Source organism: Triplophysa rosa, unplaced genomic scaffold, assembly GCF_024868665.1.
Source record: "Triplophysa rosa unplaced genomic scaffold, Trosa_1v2 scaffold1_ERROPOS769263, whole genome shotgun sequence".
In the NCBI taxonomy this organism is placed as follows: domain Eukaryota; kingdom Metazoa; phylum Chordata; class Actinopteri; order Cypriniformes; family Nemacheilidae; genus Triplophysa; species Triplophysa rosa.
The window spans coordinates 197013-220244 of record NW_026634216.1 but is presented as its reverse complement, the minus strand read 5'-3'; the positions used below and the strand labels follow the sequence as shown (position 1 = coordinate 220244).

The following is a 23232-nucleotide window of genomic DNA, read 5'->3' as shown; positions in this document are numbered from 1 at the left end:
TGCTGCCCAGCTGCCAGAGAGCGCTGCCCAGCCGCCGACATCCTGTCCTGTCATGTCGACATCCAGGCCTGCCCAGCCGGTGATAGCCGGTCTCCCAGCCGGCCATCCAGCCGGCGCCACGTGTTGTCCAGCCGGCCATCCAGCCGGTGCCCTGTCCAGTCGAGACGGCCGTCGAGCCGGCACCATGTCCTGTCCAGCCGGCCATCCAGCCGGCGCCATGTTGTCCAGCCGGCCTTCCAGCCGGCGCCATGTACCGTCCAGCCGGCCTTCCAGCCTGCGCCATGTGCCGTCCAGCCGGCCTTCCAGCCGGCACCATGTAGCGTCCAGCCAGCCATCCAGCCGGCACCATGTACCGTCCAGCCGGCCTTCCAGCCGGCGCCATGTACCGTCCAGCCGGCCATCCAGCCGGCACCATGTACCGTCCAGCCGGCCTTCCAGCCGGCGCCATGTACCGTCCAGCCGGCCATCCAGCCGGCGCTATGTACTGTCGTGTGTGTGTCATATGTGGTGAGTTCCTGTCTTGTCAGTGTAGTTTAGTTATTTTGTATTTAATTCAAGTGTTGTCTTAGTCTGGTTAGGTGTAGTTAGTACTTGGTGTCATGTTTTATACCCTTGTTTTGTTATGTTACCCCCCCGTGGGTGTTTGTTTTGTATTTATATTTTTTAAATGTCTTATTAACCCCTTACCTACTGTCTGCACCTGGGTCCTCTGTCCTTGTCCTCACCACCCACGTTCATGACACATTTTTCCATGTTACTGAAAAACAATGTTTTCTTTTAAACAAAAGTAATGATCATGAAATCTGAAAATGCACTTCTGTTCTCTAGTGATGATCTTTCTCTGATGAAGTGAGTTTGACAGCTTGTGTATGAAACTCAACAATGGTGACAATTATCAAAGTAATTCAGATAAACAGATCAACTGCAATGCATGCTGGGAATCATGAATGAGATTTGTACTATGATATTACCCAGCATGCATTGCAGCCTGAGGCTTTCTTTTGTTTATTGTCACCATTGTTGAGTTTCATACACTGATTCTTCATGTCTATGTGTGTTTAATTCAAGATGTTCAGCAGTTTGTGAGTAATTTCTAAGAAAATCTTACTTCCATATCGGTACCACAATATTAATGTGCACAAAAATACAACACAATTATGACTAGTGAACTTAGTCATTCCATTATAAATATTGTGAACCAACACTAACTATTAATTTAGCTTAGTTTTCTTTGCCACAATAAATGTATCTTAACACATTATCTCAATGGCCAAAGAAGACCAAACTTAAAGTAAAATTTTCTCTCTTATTTCTTTGTTTCCTTCTTCTGTTGTTTCGTTTTCTGCCATTTCAACATCATTATTGTGTCTTTCATGCACCTGCCCGCTCACATTCGTTTCTTCATTGACCCAACATTCACATTTGTTTAAAATTTTCCTGCAATCCAGGCACTTGACAGCATTGCAGTCTCTTGCGAAATGTCCTTTCTCCTCACACTTATGACACTTAAATTCCGGGCAATCCTTGATCATATGTTCAGGGCTCTAATAAGATTTAAAAACATATTTTAGTGAGGCCCAGGCAGAAGAGCTCTGCGTAACTTCTCAATGCTCGGTTATTCAATCCTGTCCCTGGAGGTGAACCTTGTTGCAGTTGCATCCCCCTTATCGAGACCCCCTATACCGGCCCATTTGGCTCAGATGGTTTGCATGTACATGAAAGTGAGATGCGAATTAATGGCTGCCCTCACAGCTCAGCCTGAGCGCTAACTGGCAGAGGTGGGATTTGATCCCACGCCTCCGAAGAGACTGGAGCCTTCATCCAGCGTACAACCAGGTACAACAGCTGAAAGTGCTTCTATATCCTTCTGGTGCTCGTTACACAGTTTTGATGGAATCCCGCATGAAAGACGCATTTACAAAAAGCAGAGAGAGCGTGTCAGCTGCACTTTGAGCAAAAGTTGAAAGATCCATTAGAATTTCACAGCCATATCACAGTTTTATCATAACTGTAAAGAATATTTAAAAAACACACATTGACACCAAATATAGTCTTTATTTTCCCAGTTGAATTTAGCAGCGGCTACATGTACTAGTTGTGTTATATATTCTATTTGTAGACTTCACAGTTCTTTGTGATAAATGTATTAATATTAATTAGATGTTATCTATACACTGTAAAAAATAAATGTATTTTTACTGGTAAAACGCAGTATAATGTAACAGTATTTTCACATTTTTTTTAAAATAGTAAAATTCCATAAAACGCCATACATTTAAACCAAATTGATATTTTTCCATGTTACTGACAAAAACGATGTTTTCTTTTAAACAAAAGTAATGATCATGAAATCTGAAAATGCACTTCTGTCCTCTAGTGATGATCTTTCTCTGATGAAGTGAGTTTGACAGCTTGTGTATGAATCTCAACAATGGTGACAATCATCAAACTAATTCAGATAAACAGATCAACTGCAATGCATGCTGGGAGTCATGAATGAGATTTGTACTATGATATTACCCAGCATGCATTGCAGCCTGAGGCTTTCTTTTGTTTATTGTCACCATTGTTGAGTTTCATACACGGATTCTTCATGTCTATGTGTGTTTAATTCAAGCTGTTCAACAGTTTGTGAGTAATTTATAAGAAAATCTTACTTCCATATCACTGCGGTACGACAATATTAATGTGCACAAAAATACAACACAATTATGACTAGTGAACTTAGTCATTCCATTATAAATATTGTGAACCAACACTAACTATTCATTTAGCTAGTTTTCTTTGCCACAATAAATGTATTTTAACACATTATCTCGAAGACCAAACTTAAAGTAAAACGTAAGAGTCAAGAGCCCAACTAAAGCAAACACTGATCACAATAATGGTGGATTAATACATTTCAACATTAATTGCAGGTGCAAAAGTGATATTGATTCAATGCAATTATATAGATCACCTGAACATCAAAATCAGAAGTTCAGAAGACGTCATAAAAGACGTTAGTATGGCAAGCCGAATTAGCGTTTAATCATTCTCAGGATATGCATTTTTGATATCAACAATTCAATTTTTACTAGTAAAAATTATAATTCTTGATATCAACAATGGAATTTCTACTAGTAACAATTACTATTTTTGATATCAGTAATTAAATTTTCACTAGTAAAAATGTGAATTCTTGATATCAGCAATCACGTCATCACTCGCAGAAATGTGTATACGTTAGGCTTGTTTGACTTGCTGCGGCACCGCAAGATCTGACAGGCGGATGACATCAAAGTACCGCGAGAGCCATTGGAAAACCATAAAATGTTTGGTTTCGAATGGCTCTCGCGGTACTTTGATGTCATCCACCTGTCGGATCTTGCGGCGCCGCATCAAGTCGAACAAGCCTGTTGTAAAATGTTACATTCTGGCACCTCAGGGGACGTCTCTTCTACGTCACCAATGATGTAGAAAAGATATCATTTGGACATGCCTTTGTTTGGTGGGGTGGTGTCTCAAATAATTATTAAATGATTTTGAACCAATGTCTTGATCAAGGAAGATCCAAATACGACCTATTATACAAGATTTCTAGCAGAGTTTTTTTCCCCAAACAACTTGTGGTGATGGAGGTGCTTGTTTTCCTTTATTATTTTAAGCTTCAGACCCAAAGAGTCAACTGATTTTTGCTTTTCACTTGGGTGTGCTACAGAAATGTTAATATCAATAGGAATATATTTAAGAGATATTTTACTCATAAGAATTAATAGCGGTGTTAATAATTGTGGCCAGTGTGTTTTTTATGTAGCATTTATTTCATTATGTTATTTCCCCCTACCTTCAATTGTTTTACTTCAATGAAACATTGTATTTTTGTGAGAAACAATGCAGATTTGTTTTCACAGCTTTCTTTGCTCATATTTATCAAGGATGCCCAAATTTTGTCCACAACAGTAAATGGATAGTTGACAAATATACCGTATATGTCCTATGGTGTGACAAAGCAATTTTTAGAAAACAAACTTTTTTTTTAATTTTGCTGTCAGACCATGGGACACTCGGTACAGTATATTTTTCAACTACACAGCAAATTGGCCAGTGTTAAATGAACACTGCTGGGTGTCTATATGTGTCCACACTATAGGGTGTTAAAGTAACACTGAAGCAGTGTTGAAGATAATGAGATAATGAAGTGATTCATTAAGAGATGATTGATCATTAATGATGAACACCTGCTGTTAACAAACACAATCACTGAAGAACACATCAACAAGAACAGTTGATTTTGAGGTCATCATTATGGTGAACAGTGTTTCCTTTAGTTAAGGTCTTAGCCTTGGACTATTGATGTTTATTCTTTTACAACAGCTTTAGTGCTGTTGACTTAATGGCACTTGTATGTTGTTTAAAATTAAGTTTAGCTAAAGTTATATATGAGGCTGAAGATATATGTGATTGATTGTGGAACTTTTGCTGTGTAGGTTTCAGTTTTAAGGCTGTAAATGTAAAATGCTTTATATATAACACCTCAATAATGCTGCTGTAGGAGAAATATCACTTAAATCAGTCTGGAGAAACAAGTAGATGCCCAAAGAATTAACACTGTCACTAAGATCCATCTAGACATCAACACTCTTCATATAAACCTCAATGATGGTGACAAGCAACGGAATTATTTAGCTGAACAGATCAACTGCAATGCATGCTGGGAGTCATAGAAGAGTTTTGCACTATGATGTTACCCAGAATGCATTGCTGCATGAAGTTTTTTGTTGTTGCTTGTCACCATTATTGAGATTCATTCACAGATTCTTGATGTCTGTGTGTTTAAATAGTTGAGAACTTTTGTTCCCTTCAACAATAATTGGGGACCACTACAGGGTCAGGGTCAGGGTCACAGGGTCAGAAGACAAACTAAAGATCATCAACTTCTTCAGGATAATGTTTCTGCTCTTCTGAATTCACTGCAGTTGGGAATCTACCTGGTTGGCAAAATCTCGTCACGGCTGAAAACAATTCATTTATTTGAACATGTTGAGAAATATGTGAGGCTACCAAAACAAGACAAATTTGTTGCAGTGCCGCTTCTGCACTTGTGCCAGTGATTTCATTTATATCTTGACATAAGCACAGCTTATTAAATTCAGCTGTGTCTTTTCTTTTATGTTAAATAAACCTCAAAATTCAGTTTTAACCTTTCATTTTGACATTCCTGATTTTATTACATTCTTTGCATTTACATGTTCTATGTCGTTTTAAACAGCTTAAAATGGTTGTTTACCCCCAAAATAAAAATTCTGTCATCATTTACTCACACTCTTGTCATTTCAAACCTGTATGACTTTCTTTCTTCTGCATAACACAACAGAAGATATTTTGAAGAATGCTAGTAAAAGAAAGAAAACCGTTGGTCCCCATTGACTTGCATTGGTTTTGTGTCCAAACAGCAGAAGTGAATAGGTACCGCCATATTTTGGTTACCAACATTCTTCAAAATATCTTATTTTGTGTTCTGAGGTAGAAAGACAGTCATACAGGTTTGAAATGACAAGAGGGTGAATAAATGATGACAGAATTTTTAATTTTGGGTGAATTATACCTCATGATTATAAAAGGTCTCCATGCAATGCAATTCAGCTGAGACCATTGTGTAATTTATGAGCACATATAAACACAAACAGGATATATTTTACATGTATTGAGCACTGTTATTCACCACAGTTATAAATGCACTTGATAAAATACCTAAAAAGTATTAAGAAGCATCCATAGGAACATTAGTATTTAGATGGGTTGATCTGAAATCACATTTAATAAGAATGATTACATATAAGAAGGTTTATGATAATGATTTGATTATTTGAAGATGAATTGATGATTTAATGATACAATCTGTACCTGCATCCAATGATTGTTCATATAAATGCACTTAATGTCACTTCCAGCATGTTTCAAGCACATTTGAGCACAATGTAACAAGGTAAAATCCAGTGATGTTTTTAGAGGCCTAAAGTTTGAAGCATGTTGTGCTCTCTCTGAAACCTGGGGATTTTCCACTGTTTAAAAGTAACCATGATTACACACGTACGCCAAGGTGTGTTTGGTGGTCTCGTATGGAGACCGTGGCTTGTTTGGTGGTCCCGTGTGTTAACCATTGTATGCAAATTATTTTAAAAATGATGTAATAGCCAGCGTACCACCATTAGATACGTACCTTGTTGCCTGGGACTTATTGGTGGCAGACAATTAACAATTGGTTAATAAAAATAAGAGATAACAGGAAAGTACCTGATTGGTTTTAGAAAGGACCACCTTTCAGAAGTTTTACTCTAACTGTAGACTGGAAAACACTTGGTTTTTAGATGACTTGGAACATCTCACTTTGTTTGGCTCGAGCAAATAAAGTTAACTCCTTGACACCCGGACCTTCTTTGTCTGAGAGATTTTTTGAACTACAAGACTGATATTTTTCCACAACAAGACCATTGTGTTTGAAGATCAAAAATACAGTTTCAATGCAGCCTTCAGTAAATGACTCAGTTGATGACTGGGATCATAGCAGAAAGCGATAAAAAAGCTGAATTGAAACTCTATTTTGGACTTTCAACACAATAGTCCCCGTTCAAATGAATCCATAAACTTTAATACAAATACACATTACAGAAGTTTCTGGGCAAAGACCACCAAGGCGTAAAACGTAATTGTTCACCAGATCACTTTGAGGCCATATTTAATGACTTAGTTTTCGTGAAATATTGTAGAATTGGGCAATATAGTCAATAGTGCACAATGTTTTTATTTAATTTTGATTAATTCTGTTTTTTATTAAAATAGGAAGAGTGTCCGGATTGGCCCTCCTGGAGGTCAGGCTTGTTGTTTGTTGGACTCAGAGGAGGAGTATGCCCCACCACCTAAACAAAGTCATCCACCTGCCCCCATCATAAACTTTCCTACAGTCACCCCAGCCACCACTTTACCAGCAGAAGCAGCGGCACCAGCAACACCACATGACTCCTTCACAGAGATGCTGCAGAACTGGGAGCCGATAGACAATATTCCACGTAAGTATATTCTTTTGTGGTTTAGTTTTTGATTGACCTTCTTTTGTATGTATTTATTTTGTACAACTGGTCCTGAATTCATTTAACACAGTGTTCTCCTGTAGCATTGCCAGGGGGTCAGACAGTCCGAGGCATGCCCTAGCAATCCTCAGAAACGGGTAAGACCAATGGTTATTTCGCCTCAGGAATATAATTTTTATATATAAGGAATAAAAGTATGAAATAAGTTAAATAGTTTATAAGTGTGTATATATTCTTTTAATATTTTATCTTCTTTGTCATAGCCATGCTGAGGGAGGTATTAATCAAAGTAGAGATGGTCCTGGACCAACAAACCACTATCCTGAGATTGCTGCAGGTGCGGGAGGTTCAAGTGCTGCGTTTAGATATTGAGGAAAGTTCCCTGCCCCCCCAAAGACCTTCCTCAGCTGCTTAGTCTGGAGCAAAGGATGCAGCAGAGCCCAGATTACAATTTATTTTATAAGTTTTTTACTTTCAAATTTTTACTTTCAAAATTTCAAATTGACACACAAAACATAACATGCAACAACTCCTTGATATGAACGAATGACCTACACTGTAAAAATTCCCCTGTTAAATTACAGTAAACAACTGGCAGCTGTATTTGCCAGCACATAGCTGTACTTTTACAACATACCTACTGTAATCTGCAACAACAGTTTATTACTGTAAAAGACAATAGAATTTGCACAATATAATACTGTTATTTATGCATTTGGCAGACGCTTGACTTAAATTGCATTATCTTATAGATTTATACATAGGTATGTGCAATCGAACCCACAACTTTGCATTGTTAACACAATGCTTTTACCACTGAGCTACATGAAAGCTTTTAGTGTTCTTGCTGTGATTTCCATCATTGTTCAGAGGTGGGACCAAGTCATTGTTTTCAAGTCCCAATCAAGTCCCAAGTCAAGAGAGGCGAGTCCAAGTCAGGTTGCAAGTCCTGAATGTTAATGAACTGAATCAATATCACTTGTGTGCCCACAAAAATCACCATTGTTGTGATCAGTGTTTGCTTTAGTTGGGCTCCTGATCCTCGGCTTCAGTAAAGTTACTTATTCAGTTGTGTAATAGTGTTTCAGAAAGAATGCTTGTGCACTAAGACAGAAATGCTTAAAAACAAGTTACGTGACATTTAAATATATGACATTTATCATAAAAAAGTAATAACACTGATTAATTGATGAGTAGTTTGAGTGCATTGAATCTGAATTGTAAATGCACATGAGCAAGTCAAAGTGGCCAAAATATCTCAGTTGGGAGAGCGTTAGACTGAAGATCTGAAGGTCCCTGGTTCGATCCCGGGTTTCGGCAAGCGTTACTCTGTCTCTTTGCTCTCGTTAGAGCAGAGCAGAGCTCTTTGCCTTCACCAGACTGAGCGACCTTTACTCTGCGATCTGGCAGGGTCGGCAACCGCTCGACACCGGGTTCCATGGTGTAATGCTTAGTACTCTGAATCCAGCTATCCGAGTTCAAATCTTGGTGGGACCTCTCACCCGAACTTCTCCCTTTTTCGGAGCGTCCATGTGGAACCCCGTCAGAGGGGTTGTCAACTCCCCACCATTTGAGCCTTTCTCCTAGAACGTTTGCGCTGTCAACGAAGCACGAGTGAAGTTCATCCTTGTTTACGTGCAGTAGTAGGGTTGTACTTGTGGAACGATGAACCACATAGAAGATGGAGGGTACAGCAGAACAAATTGCCCATGTCTGAGACGTTAATGTGATTGCACTTAACGGTACGACGCTCAAAGAGCGCTATGGCAATCCAGAACTTGAAAGCATGAGCCTCGTGGCCGGTTAGCTCAGTTGGTTAGAGCGTGGTGCTAATAACGCCAAGGTCACGGGTTCGATCCACGTACGGGCCATTGACATTTCTCTTGCATCCTGTCCATCGCTCATGGCTACTGCGCCTGGGGTCAGTCGCGGACAGACCTGCGCATGTCGACGAGGCCGAAATAGTTCAGTTGGGAGAGCGTTATACTGAAGATCTAAAGGTCCCTGGTTCGATCCCGGTTTTCGGCAAGCGCTACTCTGTCCGTCGCTTTGCTCTCCTTAGAGCACAGCTCTTTGCCGTCACCAGACCGAGCGGCCTTTACTCTGCCATCTGGCGGGTCGGCAACCGCTAGACACCGGGTTCCATGGTGTAATGGTTAGCACTCTGGACTCTGAATCCAGCGATCCGAGTTCAAATCTCGGTGGGACACCGCAACTTCTCCCTTTTTCGGGGCATCCATGCGGAACCCCGTCAGAGGGCTTGTCAACACCCCACCGTTTGAGCCTTTCTCCTAGAACGTTTGCGCTGTTAACGAAGCATGAGTGAAGTTCATCCATGTTTACGTGCAGGAGTAGGGTTGTACTTGTGGAACGATGAACCACATAGAAGATGGAGGGTACAGCAGAACAAATTGCCCATGTCTGAGACGTTAATGTGATTGCAAACAAACACACNAAAACATCCTAAACGTCCAACAGTGTTAAAGTGGACAACCCCGTAGGTGCAAAAAGGTCCTTCTGATTCGGCAACAAAGTCACGGCGACCGGTTAGCTAGCAGCAGTCAGTCAAAGTGCGACAGCAGCCACAAGGCATCGCTAACAAGGCTTCCAAGCCCAAATAACCAGTGACCCCGACGTGATTTGAACAACCTTCTGATCTGGAGTCAGATGCTCTACCGTTGCGCCACGAGGCCTCTCGTTGGCCTACACAATAACGGTGCTCCTAGTCATGCTCTGGCGTAAAGCCTCGTGACGCTACCTCCGTCCCGATGGCCGAACAGAAATGCGTCAGATGTGCTGTATGTGGCAACGAAAACCTTAGCGTGTCCCTGGGTGGGCTTGAACCACCAACCTTTCTGTTAACAGCTGAACGCTCTAACCGATTGCGTTCCAATAGGCCATCAAATGTGGGGAAGAAGGGGGGAAAAAGGGGAAGAAAGAAAAAGAGAAGGGGAAGAAGGGAAAGAAAAAGAGAGGGAAATAAAGGGTGAAATATCAAGAGAAGAGATAGCTCTTCCCTAATGTTTGAGTGTTGATGCATTTGCTAGTTTTTGAAGCAATAAAAAGCGTACATTTAATTTACATTGCTTTCTATTGCAGGCAGTCACCAGGACGGGGGTTCGAATCCAGCCAAAGACAACGTTTTGTGAATTTTTAGTCTTATTAAACAAACGAAATTCTTGAATGCATTACTTTCAAAATAAACATATGTACGTCGTTGGTTGTGTTTTAACTCAAAAAGGATGCCTGTGCTCTGTGGTATTGTTATAACAAATATGCAAGCCACAGCAAATATGTTGAAAAATGCCTATTATGCAAGAACAACAAAATACAGAAATAGTCCTTCTTATATATTTATATTTTATGTTATTGCAAGGCACCGAGTATTGTGTTTTACTAAAACTAATAAAATAATGAAAGTCAAAAAACATGTCTTGATAGTTTCTTTTTATTTCACAAATATGTTAACAGAAGATTAAAGAATATTAAATTAAAACGTTTAATAAGTTAAATAGCACATTTAAAAAACTATATACCTGAAGGTATATAGAATATTAAAAAATAAATAAAAGACAAACAAATACAATTATAAAGAATGTATTTAAAAACAAGTAAGTGTAAAAAGGCCTTTCAGCCTTTGATAATGCCTTTAAAAAATAATAAATAACTACAAACTACTATTAACAATGAACAACTTGTTCAAATAACACTATTTACATAAAACTATATACATTATAGTTGCACACTATTTGGAGGTGGTTCTTCTCATTTCCTCCAACCATACCTCTTTTGAAACAGTCTCAGTGTTTGGGCAGTACACCCTGCCCCTATACTGGCTATGACCTGTTTCACTTGTTTTAAATTGGCCACACTTCTTGCATGTGTTGGCCTCCACAGTTCTTCTTTAGGGTCTCTTGGTTATGGCACCTGGATTGGCAGCAGGTGCAGCAGGCTGTGAGGCGGTTACCTGGACAACTGTGGGATGTAACAGTGACAGGTCGCAGTCTCCTCTGGAGGCATGGGTAAGAATCCCACTTCTGACATCCCAAAACCACATTCCCTGACTGGGAATCAGCCCCAGGAACACTATTACACACTGAATAAGTAACTTTACTGAAGCCGAGGATCAGGAGCCCATACTAAAGCAAACACTGATCACAATAATGGTGATTTTTGTGGGCACAAAAGTGATATTGATTCAGTTCCATTAACATTCAGGACTTGCAACCTGACTTGGACTCGCCTCTCTTGACTTGGGACTTGGGACTTGAAAACAATGAATTGGTCCCACCTCTGGTAATAAACAATTAATGGAAATCACAGCACGCAACACTAAAATAACAGTATTATATTGTGCAAATTATAATGTCTTTTAAGTAATAAACTGTTGTTGCAGATTACAGTAGGTATGCTGTAAAATTACAGCTATGTGCTGGCAAATATAGCTGCCAGTTTGTTACTGTAATTTAACAGGGATTTTTTACAGTGTACAGCCATTACACCAAGTCCTGCCTCCTGATGCAAGACGAGCTAGCCTTAGCTGCGGTCGTGGCAGATACGCATAGTGTGCTTTCACACCTCATATGAACGTCATGAAACAGATTTAAGTGAAAAGTTGTGTTTTTGTTGTTGTTACCTTTACTTTCATGAAACATTGCATATTGAAAATTAGGATTATTTGTAACTGAAATTAAAATGGTCAGACCCCTGTGTCCAACGGACGCTGCCAAAGAGTTTTAACGTTCAGCGATTTCCTCTCTTTTCTATTATTGTATCACATCATGGTCACGAGCAGGAATGTCCGTTCTTAGAACTCCACGCAGCACTGTTTATATGAGCAGTTCCCATCTAACACAAACGTTTGCTAACCAAATGGATAGCGTCCTCATCACATCAATAAAAAGCCTAGTCTTTCACTTTTGACAATTGGTGTCCAGTGCTCCATGCCGCGGCACGCCTCGTTGGCGCAGTTAGGCAGCGCGTCAGTCTCATAATCTGAAGGTCGTGAGTTCGACCTCACACGGGGCAGCCTGGTGGGATTCTTTTGAACTGGTTTCAGATCCCGCTGAGGCCCATTTGCCTTCCATGCCTTCATGTACCTTCCGACAGGCTGCCTTATTAAGGCTACACATCGAGCCAGGCACCCCCGGCTCCTGCGGAGGACCGGTACACACATGTACTCCCTGGTGGTCTAGTGGCTAGGATTCGGCGCTCTCACCGCCGCGGCCGGGTTCGATTCCCGGTCAGGGAATGTGGTTTTGGATGCCCTATGGCGCATTTTCACCAGTCCTTATAAACAATGGTCATTTAAAAGGGGTTAAAAAGATGCTTCCTTCGAGCCGGATTCGAACCAGCGACCTAAGGATGACCAGTGGACGGCCTACAGTCCTCCGCTCTACGAACTGAGCTATCGAAGGCACGGAAACCTGTTGCCGACTGAGCTATTTTTGTCGCAGGTCAGCGGACGTCCCATGGCACGAAAAGGAGCACAGGTGCAACGAGCCAGCCAGGAGTCGAACCTGGAATCTTCTGATCCGTAGTCAGACGCGTTATCCATTGCGCCACTGGCACCTTGACTCTCTGACCCCCTACCTCCTGACTGGGCAGGCAGAAGCAGCTGCCGCCTGACGGACCACAACTTCTGCTGATTAACCATGCCCTTCAGCGTGATTACTAGCAACTTCAAGGCAGCTGTGATTGGTGCTAGACTCTGCTGGACACTGGCTCTCCAGGAACTTGGGTTTGACACCTCTGCCAGAAACTCAGCGAACGACAGTTTCCATGCAAAGCACGAGGAGGCTAGGTGTGCAAAGCAATGTCAGAAGTGGGATTGAAAAGAACTACTACGCATACATGTACCAGGAGGAGGACTGGGACTGACTGCAGTTTCTGACCTGAAGTTGAACTCTGCCTGTGCAACTGATTTGTATTGAAGGAAACATAATGCATTAAGTACATCATCTGAGGTCCAAATCGCGTGGAGAGCCTCTCATCATTGCCACACTAAATCGCCAGCTTGGCAAGATTCTAACGGTGGAAATTTTTGTGACATTACATGTTGACTTAAATCGTGCTGCAAGAAACGCTGTTTCGTAGTGGCAGCTCAGTGCAGCCCTTTCAGTTAATCCGAAATATTCATGCTCGAAGGCGATGATCTTTGCCGATAGAGAATGAATTTGTATAGAGAGTTAAGCAGAAGGTAAAGTTAAAGTTCAGACCTAAGATGCTATATCATCATGCACGAACTCTGCCATTTGATAGTTTAACAGGAAGAGTATATTCGATCGGTATCTTGATGCAATATCATCGCTGATATCATGCATGAACACGTTTTGTAATTCATGTTTTGCTATTTTGGGTTTATGAGTAGAAGGGTCTAAACCATCCTGGTATCTATTATCGTTAATTTATATCATTAAGAAATTACTGCTATAGTAGTCTAACATATGCGTGATCGGTTAATGTGAAGCATAAGTTTATTTCAGATCGGGCTATCAAGCAATAGGATGAGTGTTACTTTATCGAGCTAAAGCAGGCTTATTGGAGTCAGTAGATCGTCAAGCCTGAACTGGAATTTCTCGTCGTGAGATAGTTTTGTAAAAAGCACAAGAGTGGCACTATTTTCAGATGACCCAACTGAAGTGCCAGCTCTCTGGTGCTAGGCAAGGGAGTGGCGAGGTTTCATACGCAGGTAGAGTGTAGTTTCACCTTTGATCACTGAGAGCTATTGGCATCTGAGGATAACATGACTTGCATGATTAAATACATCTTACGTTCTTAACCACATAGCAGGTATGTGAGTACACCTAAACAAGATGCTCGTTTATATCATTAAATTTGTACTTGCTAGCTGTATAGGTGGGGGGGATTCAAAAGGATTTGAACTCATCTCTTATACAGTAACCTTATGTTTAGTACAAGCATGTGTTACAATGAAAATGAGCATCCTGCAGTTGACCTTGATGCAGCGCCTAGAGGCGCATGGTTTCACACGCATAGCGGTCTCTTCTGCAGGCCGTTTTACGCCACTGTATCTCTCAGATGGCTGTACAGCCGCAAGTTCACGCGGACCAGGTACAACAGCTGACAAGTGCTTCTATATCCTTCTGGTGCTCGTTACACAGTTTTGATGGAATCCCGCATGAAAGACGCATTTACAAAAAGCAGAGAGAGCGTGTCAGCTGCACTTTGAGCAAAAGCTGAAAGATCCATTAGAATTTCACAGCCATATCACATTTTTATCATAACTGTAAAAAATATTTAAAAAACACACATTGACACCAAATATAGTCTTTATTTTCCCAGTTGAATTTAGCAGCGGCTACATGTACTAGTTGAGTTATATATTCTATTTACACCATGTAGACTTCACAGTTCTTTGTGATAAATGTATTAATATTAATTAGATGCTATCTGTACACTGTTAAAAATAAATGTATTTTTACAGGGAATATGCAGTGTAACGTAACAGTAATTTCACATTTTTTTTATTAAAATAGTAAAATTCCATAAAACCCATACATTTTCACCTAAATTGGTATTTTTCCTGTTACTGAAAAAACGATGTTTTCTTTTAAACAAAAGTAATGATCAAGAAATCTGAAAATGCACTTCTGTCCTCTAGTGGTGATCTTTCTCTGATGAAGTGAGTTTGACAGCTTGAGTATGAATCTCAACAATGGTGACAATCATCAAATAATTCAGATAAAAAGATCAACTGCAATGCATGCTGGGAGTCTGAATGAATTTGTACTATGATATTACCCAGCATGCATTGCAGCCTGAGGCTTTCTTTTGTTATTGTCACCATTGTTGAGTTTCATACACTGATTCTTCGTTCTATGTGTGTTTAATTCAAGCTGTTCAAAGTTTGTGAGTAATTTCTAAGAAATCTTACTTCCATATCACTACACACAATATTAATGTGCACAAAAATACAACACATTATGACTAGTGACTTAGTCATTCCATATAAAATTGTGAACCAACACTAACTATTCATTTAGCTAGTTTTTTTGCCACAATAAATGTATCTTAACACATTATCTCAATGGCCAAAGAAGACCAAACTTAACTTAAACCGTAAGAGTCAAGAGCCCAACTAAAGCAAACACTGATCACAATAACGGTGGATTAATACATTTCAACATTAATTGCATGTGCAAAAGTGATATTGATTCAATGCAATTATATAGATCACCTGAACATCAAAATCAGAAGTTCAGAAGACGTCATAAAAGGCGTTAGTATGGCAAGCCGAATTAGCGTTTAATCATTCTCAGGATATGCATTTTTGATATCAACAATTCAATTTTTACTATTGTCAACGAATTTCTACTAGTAATTACTATTTTTGATATCAGTAATTAAATTTTCACTAGTAAAAATGTGAATTCTTGATATCAGCAATCACGTCATCACTCGCAGAAATGTGTATACGTTAGGCTTGTTTGACTTGCTGCGGACCGCAAGATCTGACAGGCGGATGACATCAAAGTACCCGAGAGCCTTGGAAAACCATAAAATGTTTGGTTTTGAATAGCTCTCGCGGTACTTTGATGTCATCCACCTGTCGGATCTTCCGGCGCCGCATCAAGTCGAACAAGCCTGTTGTAAAATGTTACATTCTGGCACCTCAGGGGACGTCTCTTCTACGTCACCAATGATGTAGAAAAGATATCATTTGGACATGCCTTTGTTTGGTGGGGTGGTGTCTCAAATAATTATTAAATGATTTTGAACCAATGTCTTGATCAAGGAAGATCCAAATACGACCTATTATACAAGATTTCTAGCAGAGTTTTTTTCCCCAAACAACTTGTGGTGATGGAGGTGCTTGTTTTCCTTTATTATTTTAAGCTTCAGACCCAAAGAGTCAACTGATTTTTGCTTTTCACTTGGGTGTGTACAGAAATGTTAATATCAATAGGAATATATTTAAGAGATATTTTACTCATAAGAATTAATAGCGGTGTTAATAATTGTGGCCAGTGTGTTTTTTATGTAGCATTTATTTCATTATGTTATTTCCCCCTACCTTCAATTGTTTTACTTCAATGAAACATTGTATTTTGTGAGAAACAATGCAGATTGTTTTCACAGCTTTCTTTGCTCATATTTATCAAGGATGCCCAAATTTTGTCCACAACAGTAAATGGATAGTTGACAAATATACGTATATGTCCTATGGTGTGACAAAGCAATTTTTAGAAAACAAACTTTTTTTAAAATTTGCTGTCAGACATGGGACACTCGGTACAGTATATTTTTCAACTACACAGCAAATTGGCCAGTGTTAAATGAACACTGCTGGGTGTTTATATGTGTCCACACTATAGGGTGTTAAAGTAACACTGAAGCAGTTTGAAGAAATGAGATAATGAAGTGATTCATTAAGAGATGATTGATCATTAATGATGAACACCTGCTGTTAACAAACACAATCACTGAAGAACACATCAACAAGAACAGTTGATTTTGAGGTCATCATTATGGTGAACAGTGTTTTCTTTAGTTAAGGTCTTAGCCTTGGACTATTGATGTTTATTCTTTACAACAGCTTTAGTGATGTTGACTTAATGGCACTTGTATTTTGTTTAAAATTAAGTTTAGCTAAAGTTATGTATGAGGCTGAAGATATATGTGATTGATTGTGGAACTTTTGCTGTGTAGGTTTCAGTTTTAAGGCTGTAAATGTAAAATGCTTTATATATAACACCTCAATAATGCTGCTGTAGGAGAAATATCACTTAAATCAGTCTGGAGAAACAAGTAGATGCCCAAAGAATTAACACGTCACTAAGATCCATCTAGACATCAACACTCTTCATATAAACCTCAATATGGTGACAAGAACGGAATTATTTAGCTGAACAGATCAACTGCAATGCATGCTGGGAGTCATAGAAGAGTTTGCACTATGATGTTACCCAGAATGCATTGCTGCATGAAGTTTTTTGTTGTTGCTTGTCCCATTATTAGATTCATTCACAGATTTTGATGTCGTGTGTTTAAATAGTTGAGAACTTTTGTTCCCTTCAACAATAATTGGGGACCACTACAGGGTCAGAAGACAAACTAAAGATCATCAACTTCTTCAGGATAATGTTTCTGCTCTTCTGAATTCACTGCAGTTGGGAATCTACCTGGTTGGCAAAATCTCGTCACGGCTGAAAACAATTCATTTATTTGAACATGTTGAGAAATATGTGAGGCTACAAAACAAGACAAATTTGTTGCAGTGCCGCTTCTCACTTGTGCCAGTGATTTCATTTATATCTTGACATATGCACAGCTTATTAAATTCAGCTGTGTCTTTTTTTTATGTTAAATAAACCTCAAAATTCAGTTTTAACCTTTATTTTGACATTCCTGATTTTATTACATTCTTTGCATTTACATGCTATGTCGTTTTAAACAGCTTAAAATGGTTGTTTACCCCAAAAATAAAAATTCTGTCATCATTTACTCACACTCTTGTCATTTCAAACCTGTATGACTTTCTTTCTTCTGCATAACACAACAGAAGATATTTTGAAGAATGCTAGTAAAAGAAAGAAAACCGTTGGTCCCCATTGACTTGCATTGGTTTTGTGTCCAAACAGTAGAAGTGAATAGGTACCGCCATATTTTGGTTACCAACATTCTTCAAAATATCTTCTTTTGTGTTCTGCGGTAGAAAGAAAGTCATACAGGTTTGAAATGACAAGAGGGTGAATAAATGATGACAGAATTTTTAATTTTGGGTGAATTATCCTCATGATTATAAAAGGTCTCCATGCAATGCAATTCAGCTGAGACCATTGTGTAATTTTGAGCACATATAAACACAAACAGGATATATTTTACATGTATTGAGCACTGTTATTCACCACAGTTATAAATGCACTTGATAAAATACCTAAAAAGTATTAAGAAGATTCATAGGAACATTAGTATTAGATGGGTTGATCTGAAATCACATTTAATAAGAATGATTACATATAAGAAGGTTTATGATAATGATTTGATTATTTGAAGATGAATTGATGATTTAATGATACAATCTGTACTGTACCAATGATTGTTCATATAAATGCACTTATGTCACTTTAGCATGTTTAAGCACATTTGAGCACAATGTAACAAGGTAAAATCCAGTGATGTTTTTAGAGGCCTAAAGTTTGAAGCATGTTGTGCTCTCTCTGAAACCTGGGGATTTTCCACTGTTTAAAAGTAACCATGATTACACACGTACGCCAAGGTGTGTTTGGTGGTCTCGTATGGAGACCGTGGCTTGTTTGGTGGTCCGTGTGGTAACCATTGTATGCAAATTATTTTAAAAATGATGTAATAGCCAGCGTACCACCATTAGATACGTACCTTGTTGCCTGGGACTTATTGGTGGCAGACAATTAACAATTGGTTAATAAAAATAAGAGATAACAGGAAAGTACCTGATTGGTTTTAGAAAGGACCACCTTTCAGAAGTTTTACTTAACTGTAGACTGGAAAACACTTGGTTTTTAGATGACTTGGAACATCTCACTTTGTTTGGCTCGAGCAAATAAAGTTAACTCCTTGACACCCGGACCTTCTTTGTCTGAGAGATTTTTTGAACTACAAGACTGATATTTTTCCACAACAAGACCATTGTGTTTGAAGATCAAAAATACAGTTTCATGCAGCCTTCAGTAAATGACTCAGTTGATGACTGGGATCACAGCAGAAAGCGATAAAAAAGCTGAATTGAAACTCTATTTTGGACTTTCAACACAATAGTCCCCGTTCAAATGAATCCATAAACTTTAATACACATTACATAAGTTTCTGGGCAAAGACCACCAAGGCGTAAAACGTAATTGTTCACCAGATCACTTTGAGGCCATATTTAATGACTTAGTTTTCGTGAAATATTGTAGAATTGGGCAATATAGTCAATATGCACAATGTTTTTATTTAATTTTGATTAATTCGTTTTTTATTAAATAGGAAGTGTCCGGATGGCCCTCCTGGAGGTCAGGCTTGTTGTTTGTTGGACTCAGAGGAGGAGTATGCCCCACCCCTAAACAAAGTCATCCACCTGCCCCCATCATAAACTTTCCTACAGTCACCCCAGCCACCACTTTACCAGCAGAAGCAGCGGCACCAGCAACACCACATGACTCCTTCACAGAGATGCTGCAGAACTGGGAGCCGATAGACAATATTCCACGTAAGTATATTCTTTTGTGGTTTAGTTTTTGATTGACCTTCTTTTGTATTGTGAAAATAGACTGAAGATCTAAAGGTCCCTGGTTTGATCCCGGGTTTCGGCAAGCGTTACTCTGTCCGTCGCTTTGCTCTCGTTAGAGCAGAGCTCTTTGCCGTCACCAGACCGAGCGGCCTTTACTCTGCGATCTGGCGGGTCGGCAACTGCTCGCCACCGGGTTCCATGGTGTAATGGTTAGCACTCTGGACTCTGAATCCAGCGATCCAAGTTCAAGTCTCGGTAGGACATCACGTGCACACCGGCTTATTGAAAATGCAAGTAACACTGCAAGAAAAAGTGTGGAATCTTAAGTGACAACTCGATTGTCTTTGGACGTGAAGCTCCTGCATCACGTTGCTCTGTGTAAGAGCAACGCACGTACCATGTGGGAGACTCTTGTCATTTGTGTCGAGGTGCCACAGCGAGGGGTGCCACAGCGAGGAGTGACACGGGACCCTCATGGAATTTTGTGAATGAACATATGAGCAGGAATCAACACGAAGACCTTTTTCGTGCGGTGAGCCTCGACATGTAGCATAGGGAGGGCTAAGACGCACAAAGGCGTGAAGGAGGCTCCAAAAGCCACTGACGTGGAGAATGCGGGCGTCGGTCCCGCTACCTCTCGCATGCTAAGCGAGCGCTCTACCATTTGAGCTAATTCCCCTGCGTTGTCTGCAAAAGACGCGCTTTGCCTCGGCTCAATAAAACGGGGCTCACAGGCGGTGGAAATACCTTTCCCACGGTGCTGGACATCACAATTACGCCTCACAGCTCGGCTCGTTGGTCTAGGGGTATGATTCTCGCTTTGGGTGCGAGAGGTCCCGGGTTCAAATCCTGGACGAGCCCTGCTTTAGGCATTCCACCTAACGGTACGACGCTCAAAGAGCGCTCTGGCAATCCAGAACTTGAACGCATGAGCCTCGTGGCTGGTTAGCTAAGTTGGATAGAGCGTGATGCTAATAACGCCAAGGTCACGGGTTCGATCCCTCTACGGGCCATTTACTTTCCTCTTGCATCCTGTCCATCGCTCATGGCTACTGCGCCTAGGGTCGTTCGCGGACAGGCCTGCGCAAGTCGACGTGGCCGAAATAGCTCAGTTGGGAGAGCGTTAGACTGAAGATCTAAAGGTCCCTGGTTCGATCCCGGGTTTCGGCAAGCGTTACTCTGTCCGTTGCTTAGCTCTCGTTAGAGCAGAGCTCTTTGCCGTCCCCAGACCGAGTGGCCTTTACTCTGCCATCTGGAGGGTCGGCAACCGTTCGACACCAGGTTCCATGGTGTAATGGTTAGCACACTGAATCCAGTTCACAGTGCACACTGAGTTCAAATCTCGGTGGGACCTCTCACCGGAACTTCTCCCTTTTTCGGGGGTCCATGCGGAACACCGTCAGAGGGATTGTTAACACCCCACCGTTTGAGCCTTTCTCCTAGAACGTTTGCGCTGTTAACGAAGCACGAGTTCATCCATGTTTACGTGCAGGAGTAGGGTTGTACTTGTGGAACGATGAACCACATAGAAGATGGAGGGTACAGCAGAACAAATTGCCCATGTCTGAGACGTTAATGTGATTGAAAACAAACGCACACGTGCAGAGAGATTTTTCATGCCCAGGGCTAAGGATTTATTTTTTTAGATTTAGATTCAATTTATTGTCATTGCACATGTACAAGGCAACGAAATGTGACCTCTGCATTTAACCCATCCAGAGAGTAGTGACCACACGTACACCCGGAGCAGTGGGCAGCTATCACTGCAGCGCCCGGGGAGCAAGTAGGGGTACGGTGCCTTGCTCAAGGGCACCTCAGTCGTTACCCACCGGCCCTGGGAATCGAACCGGCAACCTTCTGGTCACGAGTCCGACTCTCTAACCATTAGGCCACAACTGCCCCATTTTGACAATTTCTCAACACTAAGGGTAGATAACGCTTTTCAAGAAACTACAGGAAAGCGCAAAGAGACGCTCCACAGCACACGTGCACACTGGCTTATTGAAAATGCAAGTAACACTGCAAGAAAACGTGTGGAATCTTAAGTGACAACTCAATTGTCTTTGGACGTGAAGCTCCTGCATCACGTTGCTCTGAGTAAAAGCAATGCACGTACCATATGGGAGACTCTTGTCATGTGTGTCGAGGTGCCACAGCGAGGAGCGACACCGGACCCTGATGGCGTTTTGTGACTGAACATATGAGGGAGAGCGTGAACGAATGACCTACACTGTAAAAATTTCCCTGTTAAATTACAGTAAACAACTGGCAGCTATATTTGCCAGCACATAGCTGTAATTTTACAACATACCTACTGTAATCTGCAACAACAGTTTATTACTGTAAAAGACATAATAATTTGCACAATATAATACTGTTATTTATGCATTTGGCCGACGCTTGACCTAAATTACATTACCCTATACATAGGTAGGTGCAATCCCCTGGGATCAAACCCACAACTTTGCATTGTTAACACAATGCTTTTACCACTGAGCTACATGGAATCTTTTAGTGTTCTTGCTGTGATTTCCATTAATTGTTCAGAGGTGGGACCAAGTCATTGTTTTCAAGTCCCAATCAAGTCCCAAGTCAAGAGAGGCGAGTCCAAGTCAGGTTGCAAGTGCTGAATGTTAATGAACTGAATCAATATCACTTTTGTGCCCATAAAAATCACCATTATTGTGATCAGTGTTTGCTTTAGATGGGCTCCTGATCCTCGGCTTCAGTAAAGTTACTAATTCAGTGGTGTAATAGTGTTTCAGAAAGAACGCTTGTGCGCTAAGACAGAAATGCTTAAAAACAAGTTACATGACATTTAAATATATGACATTTATCATAAAAAAGTAATAATACTGATTAATTGATGACTAGTTTGAGTGCTCTGAATTGTAAATGCACATGAGCAAGTCGACGTGGCAGAAATAGCTCAGTTGGGTCCCTGGTCCGATCCTGGGTTTCGCCAAGCGTTACTCTGTCCGTTGCTTTGCTCTCGTTAGAGCAGAGCTCTTTGCCGTCAAATCCTCTTTGTCAAATCTCGGTGGGACCTCTCACCGGAACTTCTCCCTTTTTCGGGGCATCCATGCGGAACCCCGTCAGAGGGTTTGTCAACACCCGAATGAAGCACGGGTGAAGTTCATCCATGTTTACGTGCCGGAGTAGGGTCTGAGACGTTAATGTGATTGCAAACAAACATACTAAAAAAAAAAACATTTGGGCAGAGAGATTTTTCATGCCCAGGGCTAAGGACTTATTTTAACAATTGCTCAACACTAAGGGTGGATAACGCTTTTCAAGAAACTACAGGAAAGCGCAAAGAGACGCACCACAGCACACGTGCACACTGGCTTATTGAAAATGCAAGTAACACTGCAAGAAAACGTGTGGAATATTAAGTGACAACTCGATTGTCTTTGGACGTGAAGCTCCTGCATGACGTTGCTCTGGGTAAAAGCAATGCACGTACCATATGGGAGACTCTTGTCATGTGTGTCGAGGTGCCACAGCGAGGAGCGACACCGGACCCTGATAGTGTTTTGTGACTGAACATATGAGCAGGAATCAACACGAAGACCTTTTTCTGCAGCGGTGAGCCTCGACAGGTAGCATAGGGAGGGCTAAGACGCACGAAGGCGTGAAGGAGGCTCCAAAAGCCACTGACGTGGAGAATGCGGGTGTCGGTCCCGCTACCTCTCGCATGCTAAGCGAGCGCTCTACCATTTGAGCTAATTCCCCGGTGTTGTCTGCGAAAAATGCGCGTTGCCTCGGCTCAATGAAACGGGGCAAACAGGCGGTGGAAATACCTTTCACACGGGGCTGGACATCACAATTACGCCACACCACTCGGCTCGTTGGTCTAGGGGTATGATTCTTGCTTTGGGTGCGAGAGGTCCCGGGTTCAAATCCCGGACGAGCCCTGCTTTAGGCCTTCCACTTAACGGTACGACA

General features: G+C 40.9%; 11 non-coding genes across 11 annotated transcripts; 9 read left to right on the top strand and 2 right to left on the bottom strand.

Annotated features, from left to right (window-relative positions):
- Nucleotides 1-8317: 8317 nt before the first annotated feature.
- Nucleotides 8318-8390, top strand: trnaf-gaa (transfer RNA phenylalanine (anticodon GAA)). Its single transcript has one exon. It is a non-coding gene; the product is annotated as a tRNA-Phe (tRNA).
- A 477-nt stretch (nt 8391-8867) lies between these two features.
- trnai-aau (transfer RNA isoleucine (anticodon AAU)) lies at nt 8868-8941 on the top strand. Its single transcript has one exon. It is a non-coding gene; the product is annotated as a tRNA-Ile (tRNA).
- An 84-nt stretch (nt 8942-9025) lies between these two features.
- trnaf-gaa (transfer RNA phenylalanine (anticodon GAA)) lies at nt 9026-9098 on the top strand. Its single transcript has one exon. It is a non-coding gene; the product is annotated as a tRNA-Phe (tRNA).
- Nucleotides 9099-9208: 110 nt separating this feature from the next.
- trnaq-cug (transfer RNA glutamine (anticodon CUG)) lies at nt 9209-9282 on the top strand. Its single transcript has one exon. It is a non-coding gene; the product is annotated as a tRNA-Gln (tRNA).
- A 2743-nt stretch (nt 9283-12025) lies between these two features.
- Nucleotides 12026-12098, top strand: trnam-cau (transfer RNA methionine (anticodon CAU)). The gene has a single exon. It is a non-coding gene; the product is annotated as a tRNA-Met (tRNA).
- A 152-nt stretch (nt 12099-12250) lies between these two features.
- Nucleotides 12251-12321, top strand: trnae-cuc (transfer RNA glutamic acid (anticodon CUC)). Its single transcript has one exon. It is a non-coding gene; the product is annotated as a tRNA-Glu (tRNA).
- Nucleotides 12322-12400: 79 nt separating this feature from the next.
- Nucleotides 12401-12487, bottom strand: trnay-gua (transfer RNA tyrosine (anticodon GUA)). Its single transcript is given in 2 exon segments — nt 12401-12436; nt 12451-12487. It is a non-coding gene; the product is annotated as a tRNA-Tyr (tRNA).
- An 81-nt stretch (nt 12488-12568) lies between these two features.
- On the bottom strand, nt 12569-12641 carry trnar-acg (transfer RNA arginine (anticodon ACG)). Its single transcript has one exon. It is a non-coding gene; the product is annotated as a tRNA-Arg (tRNA).
- Nucleotides 12642-20073: 7432 nt separating this feature from the next.
- Nucleotides 20074-20145, top strand: trnap-ugg (transfer RNA proline (anticodon UGG)). The gene has a single exon. It is a non-coding gene; the product is annotated as a tRNA-Pro (tRNA).
- A 236-nt stretch (nt 20146-20381) lies between these two features.
- Nucleotides 20382-20454, top strand: trnaf-gaa (transfer RNA phenylalanine (anticodon GAA)). The gene has a single exon. It is a non-coding gene; the product is annotated as a tRNA-Phe (tRNA).
- Nucleotides 20455-23129: 2675 nt separating this feature from the next.
- trnap-ugg (transfer RNA proline (anticodon UGG)) lies at nt 23130-23201 on the top strand. The gene has a single exon. It is a non-coding gene; the product is annotated as a tRNA-Pro (tRNA).
- Nucleotides 23202-23232: the final 31 nt, after the last annotated feature.